General features: G+C 55.1%; 1 protein-coding gene across 2 annotated transcripts in view; it reads right to left on the bottom strand.

The window, feature by feature from the left end:
- DTX1 (deltex E3 ubiquitin ligase 1) overlaps nt 1–12,272 on the bottom strand; it is a 33,153-nt gene that overhangs the window by 18,486 nt on the left and 2,395 nt on the right. The window contains exon 1 of one of the 2 annotated variants that reach the window (XM_039868190.1): nt 317–639. The exons of the other annotated variant lie outside the window; for it this stretch is intronic. The gene's annotated coding sequence lies outside the window, so the exon portion shown is untranslated. Of the gene's footprint in view, nt 1–316; nt 640–12,272 lie in introns of those variants that run through there. 2 annotated transcript variants of the gene reach the window in all.

Here is a 12,272-nt window from a genome sequence, read left to right as displayed (position 1 = left end):
CATGCAGCAGCCAGAGGGATCCCGTTCAGTGCAAGTCAGATCGCATCCTTCCTCTGCCCCAAACCCTCCCAATTCCCACTCGCTGCGAGTAAATGCTAAAGTCTTGGCCGTGACCTACAAAGCCCCATAATTGTCTACAAAGTCCCCCTCTCACTCACCCCATTCCAGCTCCCCGGCCTCCTCGCTGCTCCTCAAATATCCCAAGCTGTCCAGCCTCGGGCCCGTTGCATTTGATCTTCCCTCACCCCTCTTTGGAAAGACCCTCCTAGAGACCACCCTCCTAAAAACGGCTGCCCTGCCCTTCCCATCGTCTTACCTTGCTTTAGTTTTCCTTCCTGGCACTTAGCACTGCCTGGCACGATATATTAATCTGCGTACTTTCTTTACTCTGTTGCCCCAGCCTACAAGGAGGGGGTTCTTGACCGCTTTGCTCAGGGCTGTATCTCCAGCGCCTAGCACGGTGCCTGGCACGCAGCAGGCCCTCACTATGTGGAACCCCCTGGGGTGCCGGGCCCAGGAATCTGCAGCCAGAGGGGGGGGACCCACCCTGGTCCATCTCCGTCTCCCCTTGCTTGACCCAGGCTTCTTTCTCCTGAGCGCACACGCCGATTGTCCTACTTGGGTCCCTACCCAGGGCTGGCACAGCTTGTCCTTTACTCTGTTAGAAAGAGTCCCTAGGACTATGGACTTTCCCTGCCCCGTGTCAACTGCCCAGACCCTGAGAGCTGTAGCTGTTGATATGAAAGTAGCAGGGTGGGGGTGGGTCCCTGGACACCTTCACGTTCCAGCCAATCATGTGAAAAGTTCCCTTGGGCCACCGGGGCAGCCTCATTCTGATGCCTGATTTATCATTTTAATTGACTGTGTGCACATTGATTTTTTTTTTTCCTTGACAAGTGTTCCTCCAGGGAAGGCCCATGAGGGGCTTGGTTAGAGGGAAAATCCTGAGTCCTGTTCCTGCCCTGCTTCCGAGTACCCGCCTTCTCCTCGCAGGGCCTCAGTTTCCCCATCTGCAAAACGAGGGCTCTGTGATAGATAATCTTCAGGTCTCATGTGCCTGGAGTACCGCTATCCGCCTCCTGCTGAGGGTTGAGGCTCTGTGTTTCCCGGAAGGTATGGCCCCTGGCTAGGAAGGGGAGGGATGGGAACTTGCTTTGTTTTACTACCTCTGTGTGCCAAGTCCTGAGCTGATGAGGGGGCAGGGTCAGGGGTGGGAGGCACAGAGTAAAGTGGCTGAAACAACTCAGAAGTCTCACAGGCCATGTGCAAATCCTGGCTCCACATAGAGCCTCAGTGTCCACGTCTGTGAAATGGGAGTAGTAATACCTACCCCAAAGAATTACTGTGGGACAGAGTAAGAAAATGTATGGCATAGGTGCTTGGCAGAGAGCTTGGCTCTAGCCGCGCTGGATGGATGAATGTTAGCTCAGACTGCTGTTGTTATTGCGTGGATGACCCACATTCACCCTCTCCCAGTCCTTGTTCCTCTGAGAACTCCTATTCATCCAGCGAAACCCTCCACATGGCCGCCTCCTCCAGGAAGTGCTTTTCTGTTCTGCTGCTAGAGTTGGCACATATGCAGCTCTTTATTCCATGCCTATGCTTGCCCTGTCATGCAATTATCCGTTTTCGTTCTTAATCTCCCTCACTGGTTGATGACTTTCAGGAGGACAAGGACCAGGTCTGCGTTCCCAGCACCAGGCACGAAGCCTGGTACAGAGGCGGCTTCTGCAACTGAAACTGGTAACCTACTTGGCTCAGGTCAGGCCTCACGGGGAGTGGGAAAGAGGAGGGGTCGGTCTTGTTGGAGAGGGACTGGAGACTGGAGCACGGGCCCCTGGGGGTGGGGGTGGGGACAGGGTTCCGAAGGGCAGCATGGGTGAGCTCTGGAACAAAGGACTCTGCGAGCTCCTCCCGGCCAGGTCAGGGCCAGCCAGCCCAAGCAGCCCTCTCCCCGGGGCTCGATTTACCAGGTATCGATTTTCTTGCCTGTTTACGGGTAGTTATTAAAGGCTGCATCTCCGGAGTCCTTTTCAAACGAGATTGGAACCTGGAGAGCTGGAGTAATTAGGGCAGCTGCTGCCCTCCCCGCTAGGCCCTGCACCCCGCAGTGCCCACTGCTGCCCACTGCTGCCCGCCTGCCCACCCGTCCACCTCTCCAGCTCATGCTGGCCCTGGACCAGGCCGAGGGGGGCCAGCTGGTTCCCTGGTGACCTGCCTGGGCTTCGATCTCGAGATTTCCAAGGGAGCAGAGGCGGAAATATCCCTTCTCCTCCCCAGTGGCGTTGGCCTAGATTTTCAGCCAGAACAATGGGTCTAAGATGGGGCTGGAAGTTCTTCAGCCTGAGAGACAGAGAAGGCCCTCAGATGGTGGCCTGGAGGCATGGCTGGGCTTTCTCACTGACTCACCCTGCTGGTGTCCTTGAGCAGACCCGCCCCCCCCCTCTTGGGGACCTGGCTGCGCTGGCCACATGAGCTGAGTCCCCATGGCAGTTAGGAACCTGTGTCAAGCACGGACCATTTCTGTTTTTGTGCATTTGCTTTTGTTGTCTGTCCACCCACCCCAAACACACCCCTCCCCTCTCTTCGTTTCTTAGGAATGTTTGGTTGAAAAATTCCGATCTCGTTCCAGCTGAACTGAGGGGAAAGGGGCTTTGGCCAAATGTCAGCTGGAGGACGGCAGAAGCTGGGCCCCTGAGACGGGGCGTGGGGGCGGTCACGGCCACTGTAGCCAGTGACCAGTTCATGCCTGAGACAGAGACAGTGAGCGAGAGAGAGAGAGAGAGAGAGAGAGAGAGAGAGAGAGAGGCAAAGAGACAAAGAGAGACACACATGCAAGAGAGACTGTCGCGAGAGGCCAAGATCAAAATGGGACATGCTGAGGCAGATACAGGACAGCTGGGGACAGAGAGATAAAACAAGTTTGAGAGACATAAAGAAAGAAAATCCTGAAACCTAGAGACTGTCATGGGGAGTCAGTGAGAACAAGGGAGCGAGGCCGAGAGGCGGGGAGAGCCGAGAGGAGAGACGACGGGAGTGGGTGGGAGCTGCCGCAGTGACAACGGAGCCAGCGCTGACAAAGCGCCTACTATGTGCCAGACGCTGTGCTCAGCACTTCCCTCACACGAACTCATTTTGTCCTCACATGGTTGCTCCCAGGAAGAGACCAGAATTATTCCCATTTTACAGGTGAAAGGCCAGGATGGACTGGTTTTTAGGAGTTCAACTCAGCCTAGGATACCGTCAGCGACGGGGAATTCGTTACCTTAGATTTGTTTCTCTGAAAGAGGGTTTGCCCTGAGAATGTGGTCCCGATCTGACCCCTTTGCCTAGAGGTGGGGTGTGTGGGCGTTTCAGCCCTCAGCTTTTTGCCTAAAGAAGAAGTTGACTCCGGAGAGACAGCGAAGGCGTGGAGGCAAGTGACCTCAGCTGGGGGGCAACCAGACCCTGACGGGAGGGCACCTTGTGGGAGGCGATCATGGGACATCCTGTCAGGTGGGGCACCGTGGCCAGGGGTTGGGCAGTGGGTTGAACGTGAAGAGAGCACCCACTGGATGGCACGTCCCAGGGAGGGAGTTCGCCGAATCTTCCATCAGTCCGAAAGTAATCATAATCACGGCTGCTCACACACGCTGTTGTGGCCCAGACCCTCTCCCCTGACCCCTGGTTAGTGACCTGCACGGCTGGCCAGCTCTCTCTGATGCAACAAGAGCAGCCACAGCGACAACCATGCTGATTTAGCCAGAGCTTCCCCTGTGCCAGCTGCTGCATTAAGGGTTCATGATTATCGTCCAGGGCTCACAACAGCCCTGGGGGTTCTGAGCGCTGTTAATAGTCCCATTTGGCAGATAGTTGGGGAAACCTAAGGCTCCTTGGGAAAACATGGATGTCGGGTGGGGCTGAGATTCGAACTGCGGTCTGTGGACCCACGGCGCGCCCCCCTCCTGCCCTGTGATCAATAATCCCACAGTGTTCTGTTTCCTTCTAAACTCTCCCAGGAGGCTCGTCAAGCTGAGCCACGGCCCATTAGTGGTTTCTGCACATTCAAAGCCGGCCCAGGCTCTCCAGGGTCTGCCAGCAGCCGGGCTGGGGCAGTGGAGATGGGAGGGGAGGGGTCTTCAGCATGTCTGGGGAAGGCTGAAGGGCTGCAGGGCATTCAGACAGATTACCACCTTCAAATCGGTTTTGAAGGGCCCTCACCCTGGAGGCGGCCAGCAGCTGGGAACTGGTTCTGCCCACTTTATGGGCTATGTGGGGGCTTCCCTGTCACCTGGCTTCCAACAGATTCAGGTTCAGACCCCCTGGCACAGTGGCAACAGTCAAGAGTGGGAAATGTGGGGGGATAGAAAACAGAAGGAACAGACAGTATCCTGTGTGGCCTTGACCAACTGACCTGACCCTTCCAAGCCACTCCTTCCTCGTCTGTGAAATCGACATGATGATGACGACGATGATATTAGCGGTAGTAAATGCTCACGGAAGGCCTACTGTGTCCCAGGCACTGTTCCAAGTGCTTCACATATGTCAAATCAATCCACACCACGCTCAGCGGAGTGGGCACCAATATTGTCAGAACTGCTGAAGCACAGAGAGATGAAGGGACTGCCCAAAGTCACACAGCTACTGAGCTACGAAGCCAGAACTTCACTCAGGCCAATTTGAACTTCTTTCCACTTCCACTGCCACCAGCCTGGTCCAAGCCACCATCATTGCTTGCTTAGACTATTGCAAGAGCCTCTGTCCTGGGTCCCACCTTCTACCCTTTGTATCCCCATAATACACTCTCACATGTATTATGTGAGAGGGTGCTTTCATGAACTCACATCTGACCACACCACTCCCCTGCTCAACACCCATCGATAGCTCCCTAGTGCCCTTAGGGATCTTTGGGTCATCTTCAAGCCCTATCGCACGCTGTCTGCACAGCCTCACACTCGAACCGCACCAAACTTCAGTTATTCTCTGAGCAAATGATACATGGTGATGCCTTTGTGCGTTTGCACATGCTGTTCCCTCTGTCTAGAATGTCCTTCCACCCACCCACCACATTTTCCTGCCCGCTCAGTTCCTATGCGGGTGCCATGGTCCGGCTCAAGCACGATCCTCTTGGAGTCTTCTTCATCATCCTTAGGGAGAGTCACTCCCTCCTAGGGGCCCCCACAGCAGCGTGCACCTGCCGTAGTCCTATTAAAGCACAGAGCTCACTCAAAGTCCAGGTGTCTGTGTTCTCTGGGAGCCTCTCAAAGGCTTGGCTGGCTTTCAGCCCAGCCACCTTAGCACGTCTCCATAGCCAGGAGCACAGGGAAGTAGGCACTTGGAAAATGCCAGCTAAGTGAATGAGTGAATGAATGAATGAATGAATGAGTGAGTGACCACACACATATGGATGTACCTGAGTGCTACAAATGACTAGGCAGGAGATTATAAGTTACCGGTGGACGTGATGTTGTTTTGGTCCACGTACTATTTACATTTAAAAAAATACAATGACCGGGCATTTAAAAATTGGGGTGGACTCACTCAAGTCTGGATTTCACATATCCCAAAATATCCAAAGATGTGGCCGTAGGGATTAACTGGCCTTCTTGGCAACGGTTAGCAGAAGCTGAGTCACGGTCTCTCTGTTCATGTTTTTGAGGATTTATTAAGCACCTACTGTGTACCAGGTGCTAGAGAACAACAGTTGAAAACCTTTGCCATCCCAGCCACGGCACGCACTTCAGTTTCTGCCTGGATGGAGGCACTGGGCCTGAGAGAGAGGGGAAGGGACTTGGCCCAAATCGCCTATCCATTACAGCCAGATCTGACTCCAGGCCCCTTGACTCGTTTCTACAGTACCAGGTGACGAACACCTTGGCGCGCATGAACCTTTGTTCCCTGGAAGAGAGGAACTGGGGAGAGCTCCATAACGGTGCAATTTCAGGTTAGTTCTGTGCTTCCCCAGCACACCCTGCTTGCAGTCAGAAGGAGAGGGGAGAAGGGTTCAGTGGCAGTGGGGCCGCCTGTCATCGGGAGAAGAGGTGGCTATGCTGTGGCTGCTGGAAGGACTGTCCTGGCGGCCAGCGCTGCTGCCTTTGATCGCCTCATCTTTTGTTCTGCATTTCACGGCCTTCAGCTCCAGGGCCAGATGCCAGACTCCCTCCCAGACCCCATCACCTGCTTGCCACTATCGCCTGGGCAGGGAGAGGTGGCATCCCAGAGCAGCTCCACGTGGGAGGGGCTCAGAGAGAGAGGGGTGTTTGCCTAGGGGCATAAAGCAAGGACACAGCCACACAGGACCTGGGGGGAACTCAGCCCCCAGCCTGGCAGTGCTGGAGCCCCAAGGTCAGGAACAGCCCCCCCATCCCAGGACCTCCTCAGTGTCCTGCCTCCTGTATTACACCCATCACCCCCCGCCAGAACAGAAGGGCAGCGGTTTGTGTCTGTCCTAGTCAATGCTGCATCTCTGGTGCTGAGCACAGTGCCTGGCACATAGTAGACCTTCACTGAATTCCTGCTGAATGAATGAACACTCCATAATCCCACAACATAGGTACTATTGTTGGACCCACATTACCGAGAAGGAAACTGAGGCTGAGGGAAGGGAGGGTGGTTTATCGAAAGGCACAAGTTCGCTCCCTGCCAAACCCCCAATTACTAGCGAGCTGCTAGGAAGAGAATCTGGAGTCTGGGCCTCACCGACAAGGCTCCCTGAGGCAGCCGGGTCTAGATTTGGGGCCCCGTATTCTTGGCTGGTTTCATTCGGGGGCAGTTGGGGGCTGGTGGGGCGTCTGTCAACTGGGAGGCTGGGAAGATTCACGGGGGGGGGGCGGCTGACTTGGGGCCTGGAGGCCGTCCTGGGTGTGAGGCAGGAGCGATGGAACGAGGGAGGTCTGGGAGGCTGTGGCTGCCTCCACGCCGTGAGAGCTCCACACCGAGGAGGCTAGAGACCCCCTCGCCCACGGCCTGACCAGTCCTGCCCCATCACCTTCCCATCCTGACCCCTCCTCATTAGCCTGTCATCATGTCCTCTGTCACCTCCCCATTGGGGAGCCCGTTCTAATGCTCCGCGTCTTCGCAGATCACTCACCTTCCCCCTACGACTTCCCATCCTCCCCGCCGGACGGCCCACGGGGTTATCTTCCCATCGTGGCGGCCTCCTTTATGGAACCCCCCTCACCTTCCTGTTGCTTGGCTCAATCCTGGCCCCGCCTCCCATCCCCTCCCCCGCCACTGCACGCCTTGCCTCCCTATTACCTCCTCGACTCCCACCCCGCCCCAGGCAGAACCCCTCACCCAGAACCGTGCGGGAGTGGGCAGGGCGCTGGTGGCGCTGTCCAAGGTGCTAAGGCAGCGGGCTCAGCGTGAGGCGGGCACCACCGGCCTGGATCTGAATCTCTTACCCACCGCCTCCTAGCTTGGGCTGGTAGCTCCTTATCCTCTGAGTCTCCGCTTTGCTATGTGTAAAACGGAGTGATACCTGCTGGCTGGGTGGAGAGAGCCCCAAGGGACTGGAAGGAAGTGTCTGCATCAGCCCCTGTCCAGCCTGCTCCAGCTCTGGCCTCTGAGGATCCGTGATTAACGACGCTGGCCCTGCCCCACGGCTCTGGGTCCCCCGAGGCACGGCCACTAAAGGGCAGCAGCTGGCGGCCCAGCCAGGCCCCGTGGGACCCAAGAGGCCTCCCTTACCCCCTCTTTCCCTCTCCCTTCTTCTATTACAGCCACCCGGGCCTGCGGTCTCCTCCAGAACCTTGCCAGTGCTGTTCCCTCAAATCACACAAACCCTCAGAGGACTCCTCTTCCAGGAAGTCCTCCCTCTCAGAGGCCACACACTGCCCACATTACCAGGCCAAAGGCCACCTACACCTCTCCCATTAGGCATTTAAATCATTTTCCTACTTAAGCATGAATGCTAACTATGTGCAAAGTATTATTCTCCATGTTTTTACCAGCATTATCTCATTTAATCCTCACGGCAACCCTCTCAGGTACGGATGATTCTTATTCCTATTTTACAGTGGAGGAAACTGAGGCTTTGAGAGGGTTAAGGCACTTGCCCACAGTCACACAGCCAGACAAGGGTCAAGCTGGAATGCAGATCTCTATCTGTGGCCTCGTGAGTTTGAGAGCTCAACTGCTGTTCCCATCACGTGGGTCTGCTTTTGCCTCCACGGGGTTCTGAAATCAAGTAGGCAGGGGTCCTGTCCTTCTCTCTGAGTCCCCAGGACCCGGCCGAGGGCCTGTCACTGAGCAGGTGCCACTGACTGACTAATAAAAGTGAGGATGACTTTATGGTATCAGAAGAGGATCCTGTAGGCAGACAAATAACCAGAGGCCAAAAGGGTGACTCTGTAATGGTGGCAATGTGACAGGTGGGAATGGGAGATACCCGCGTATGGATTAGTTGACCTGTGCCACATTAGGACAGACCCTTCCCCCCTCAAACACACATCATCATCCTTGCCCCTGCTGTCAGGCCCAGCTGCAGGGCCTTCCACGCTTGGCTGGGAGAGGGTCTCAAGGGGTCCTGTAACTAGGGAGCTGGCCTGGAGGCCTCTGGGATTGCGCAGGCTGTTCCTGCCTTGGTAGAGATGCTGTCGACAAGCCCCGACAGAACTCTCAAGAGAGAAGAAGAGGGTAGGGACTCTCTCAGTCCACCATTAAATGCTACCTTGTTCTATATCCCTAGAACTGTCTGAATGGCCTGGGTTCCAGCTCGGGACAGGTTGGCCGTGTGACCTTGGGCAAGTCACTTACTCTCTCTGGGCCTCAGTCTTTCATCTGCGCAATGACCTGCCTAGGAGTCTAAACACTAGCAGTGTTTAGATTACTGTTCTTCCCTCTGGATGGCCCCGCGCCATCTCCAATAGCCTAAGCGTGTCCTCGGACAGGATAGTCCCATAAGGGAAGGGACTGGGCCTGAGTGGAGCCCAGGCCACCTACAGAAGGGATGGTTTGGGAGATGCTGAAACCAGCCACCACCTGTCACTCCAGCCTGACAGCTTGGGAGAGCTGGCGCAACCATGTGCTGAGCCTTGGGGACAGCAGTTGTGGATAGTCCCCAGTCTGGCCTTCCCTGGGCTCAGCTGTCCCACCTGTAGAATGGGCAGGAGGCTGCTACTGGCAGAGGGAGAGAAGAATGGGAGTCACCAGTCAATCAGAAAAGTGGCCTTTCCTTCTTCAGGCTCCCCCCCACCCCGCCCCCACCATGTGAGCTCAGGGAGGAATCTGGAAATTGCCCAGGAAGTGGCTAGGTCACACCTCCATCCAGCTGGGGGGCTGGGTGGAAAATCCAGACTCTGCTGCCCCAACGGAGGGGGTTGGGATATGGGTGGCAAATGACCCTCCGGGAAGTTGTGGCCTCACAGGGGGACACCTCTGTGAGTAATCTAAGTTCACGTGGCCCAGTGTCACCATATTCTCCCTCCACGTGGGTTCCGGACTTGTCGGGCTTCAAAGGGAACCTCACCCCCTGTGTGGAGCGATGAAAACAGCCCAGCAGGGGAGAGGTGAGGGGGCACCTGCTGAACAAACAGCAGCCCCCATGGGGCCTGGCCTGGCCTGGCCTCTGTGCTCTGAGCCTGATTACTTGGGCTTTCTTCAGCTGGCTGCGTGGCAGACACACAGACAGGGCATTTGTGTGTTAGCAGCGTGCAAGCGGGTGGGCGAGGCCAAATCTGCCCACCGCCTGCTTTTGCTCAGCTCACGAGCTAGAAGCGATCTTCACGTTTTTAAATGGTTGATAAAAAGAGAATATTTCATGACCCGTGGAAATTATATGAAATTCAGATTTCGAGGTCCACAACTAGCTTTGGGAGAACACGGCTGCGTTCATTCGTTTGCATGTTGTCCGTGGCTGCTTTTACGTTACAACGGCAGAGCTACCACGGAGACCGCAGAGCCACAAAGGCTAAAATATTTACTTTCTGACCTTATCAGAGAGTCCGCCGGCTCCTACGTTAGGGCGCTAGCAAAGCTGGGGCGTGCTGCTATTCCCCCCCTCCCCAAATTAAAGTTCCACTTCAATGAACTTAGCAAGCATTTTACAGTTTAAAAATCTGCATAGAAGCTGCGTTCGTTTCAGTACATATAGGTAAGCTTTGAGTTTTACAACTTTATATTAGTGTGTGTGTGTGTGTGTGTGTGTGTGTGTGTGTGTGTGTAAGAGAGAGCGAGAAACCATAATCTTTTAAGACGGGACCTCCCCAACGTTTCTCATGCATCCATACTGTCCAAAACATTCTAGGCACTTGGTGGGTGATTAGCCGAGGTTTGTGGGATAAAAATCACAGGCGTGGTTCTCTCCATCCATCCAGAAAACCTGTTAGCAAAGTGACACTTGCGCATTTCACAGGTGTGGAGACTAAGGCCTGGAGAGGTGAGGGCACCTGCCTGAGGCTCTTCCTCGAACCATGAACAGTGAAGACGAGATGTCTTTTCTTGACACTGATCTGCTTCTGAGAGAAGTGGGGAGCACACCATAACATGCGGTGGGGAGGCATGGTGCCCCTCCCTCCAGTGGTTTTCTCTGCATTCCCGGCATTTTAGGTCCCCTGCCAGCCCCATCTGTTCCCAGGCCTTCCTCCCTCGCTAGGGGGTCCGGGCAGGCTCCCAGGAGCGCATGGAGGGATGAGTGTTTTTTTTCCCTTTTCCGGCAAACAGGGGCAGGTGTGGAGTGAGCAGCTCCGGGGAGGGGTGCGGGAAAGTGACTGAAGCTAAACTTCCGGGGGATCCAGTTGAACCACTGAGAGTAAGGGGCCCGCTGGAAGAGAGAATGGAGGGAGTTTGGGGAGCTAGGAGCCCAAGTGGGGGTGCTGGGAATGAAATGGGGCATCCTTGGGTGGGGCTATCCTTGGTCTAAGGACCAACCCCCCCCCAAGCCGGGCCCTGGGAAACTTCCCCGCCCAGCACAAGCTGTGAACCCGCAGAAAGCCACACAGCAAGCCAAGGAGAAAAACCACCTCCTTCTGCTGTCAGACCCCTGCTTCCACCAGAGGAAGTTCCAGGAGAAACCAGAGAGAACGGGTCAGGGGTACCTAGCACTTCTCATCTCTCCGTCAGAGACTCAGAGCCTCTCCGGAAGAATGGGCGTGAGGACTCAACGGTGACTTGCTCAAACAACGCAAAGCCTGTTTCGTGGCTGTCCAGGCCTTGTTCCAACCTCATCCTGCACCACCGACCCCGCGATAGGAGGGATTTCCATCCCTCCTAACACCCGCCAACACCCGCTCGCCCCGTCCCTACTGCCTCCATCACTCCAAACACAATGGACTGGAATGTACCCTGCTTCCCACCACAGGGCCTTTGCATCGGCTATTCCTCCACCCGGAACCCTGTCCCCCCTCGCTCACTCTGCGGACTTCCGTTCTAACATCCCTTCCTTGAAGGAGCCTCCCATGACCACCCCAGACCAGCTGCATTTCACAGTCTCAGACCTACCACTGAGTACCTGTGAGATTATGTTTGTTTACTCCCCCACTCCACCGGGATCTCCAGCACAGGTCTGCCCGTGGTCACCTCTACTCAGGACCCTGTCTAAATGGCTCTGTGCAGTATTCTAGGGCTTAGCACAGAATTAGACACAGCAGGAAATCGATAAGTGATCAGACAGCGGCATGAATGAATGATTGGCATCACCAGTGGCTGCAGTTATGGAAACACAGACGGACAGAGAAGTAACGTCAATAAACCTTTTGTGTGTGTGTGTGTGTGTGTGTCGATTCGCCTGTGTTCCAGAGCAGAGTTATCCACTAGAACTTTCTGCGCAGATGACAACGTTCTGGATCTATGCTGTCCAATATGTCAGCCATGAGACACAAGGGGCTACTGAGCACTTAAAATGTGGCCAGTGGGACTGAGGAACAGAATTTTAAATTTTATTTAATTTTAATATATGTAAATTCAAATAGACACATGTGGTTAGTGACTGCCATATTGGGTGGCATAGCTTTAGAGAGAGGGGACATGTCTGAGTGTCTCCAAGACAAGACTGTTACATGCAGTTCTGCCATCCAGAGATTCACAGGAAGTCCCCCAAACCTCCACCAGCTGGTCCTTGGGGTCAAACATGACAAAGATTCTTTGGAAACCTGCAGGAGGCAGAGACTCACCATCCCCCGCTGCCCACCATGCTTGTCATGGGGACCACCAGGCAACAACGACTCGGGGAGATCTCCATGGTGATGGCCCATCTCCAGAACGAGAATGCTGGGACTGGACCTCCCCGTTTTTCTCATCATCATCACTTATCACACGACCAATAAGACTGCCATCGACCTCATTCTCTCCATCAT

Source organism: Pteropus medius, unplaced genomic scaffold (genome assembly GCF_902729225.1).
Source record: "Pteropus medius unplaced genomic scaffold, Ma_sr-lr_union100, whole genome shotgun sequence".
NCBI lineage: Eukaryota > Metazoa > Chordata > Mammalia > Chiroptera > Pteropodidae > Pteropus > Pteropus medius.
The sequence above is the reverse complement of the archived record's forward strand: the minus strand, read 5'-3'. Positions and strand labels throughout refer to the sequence as shown.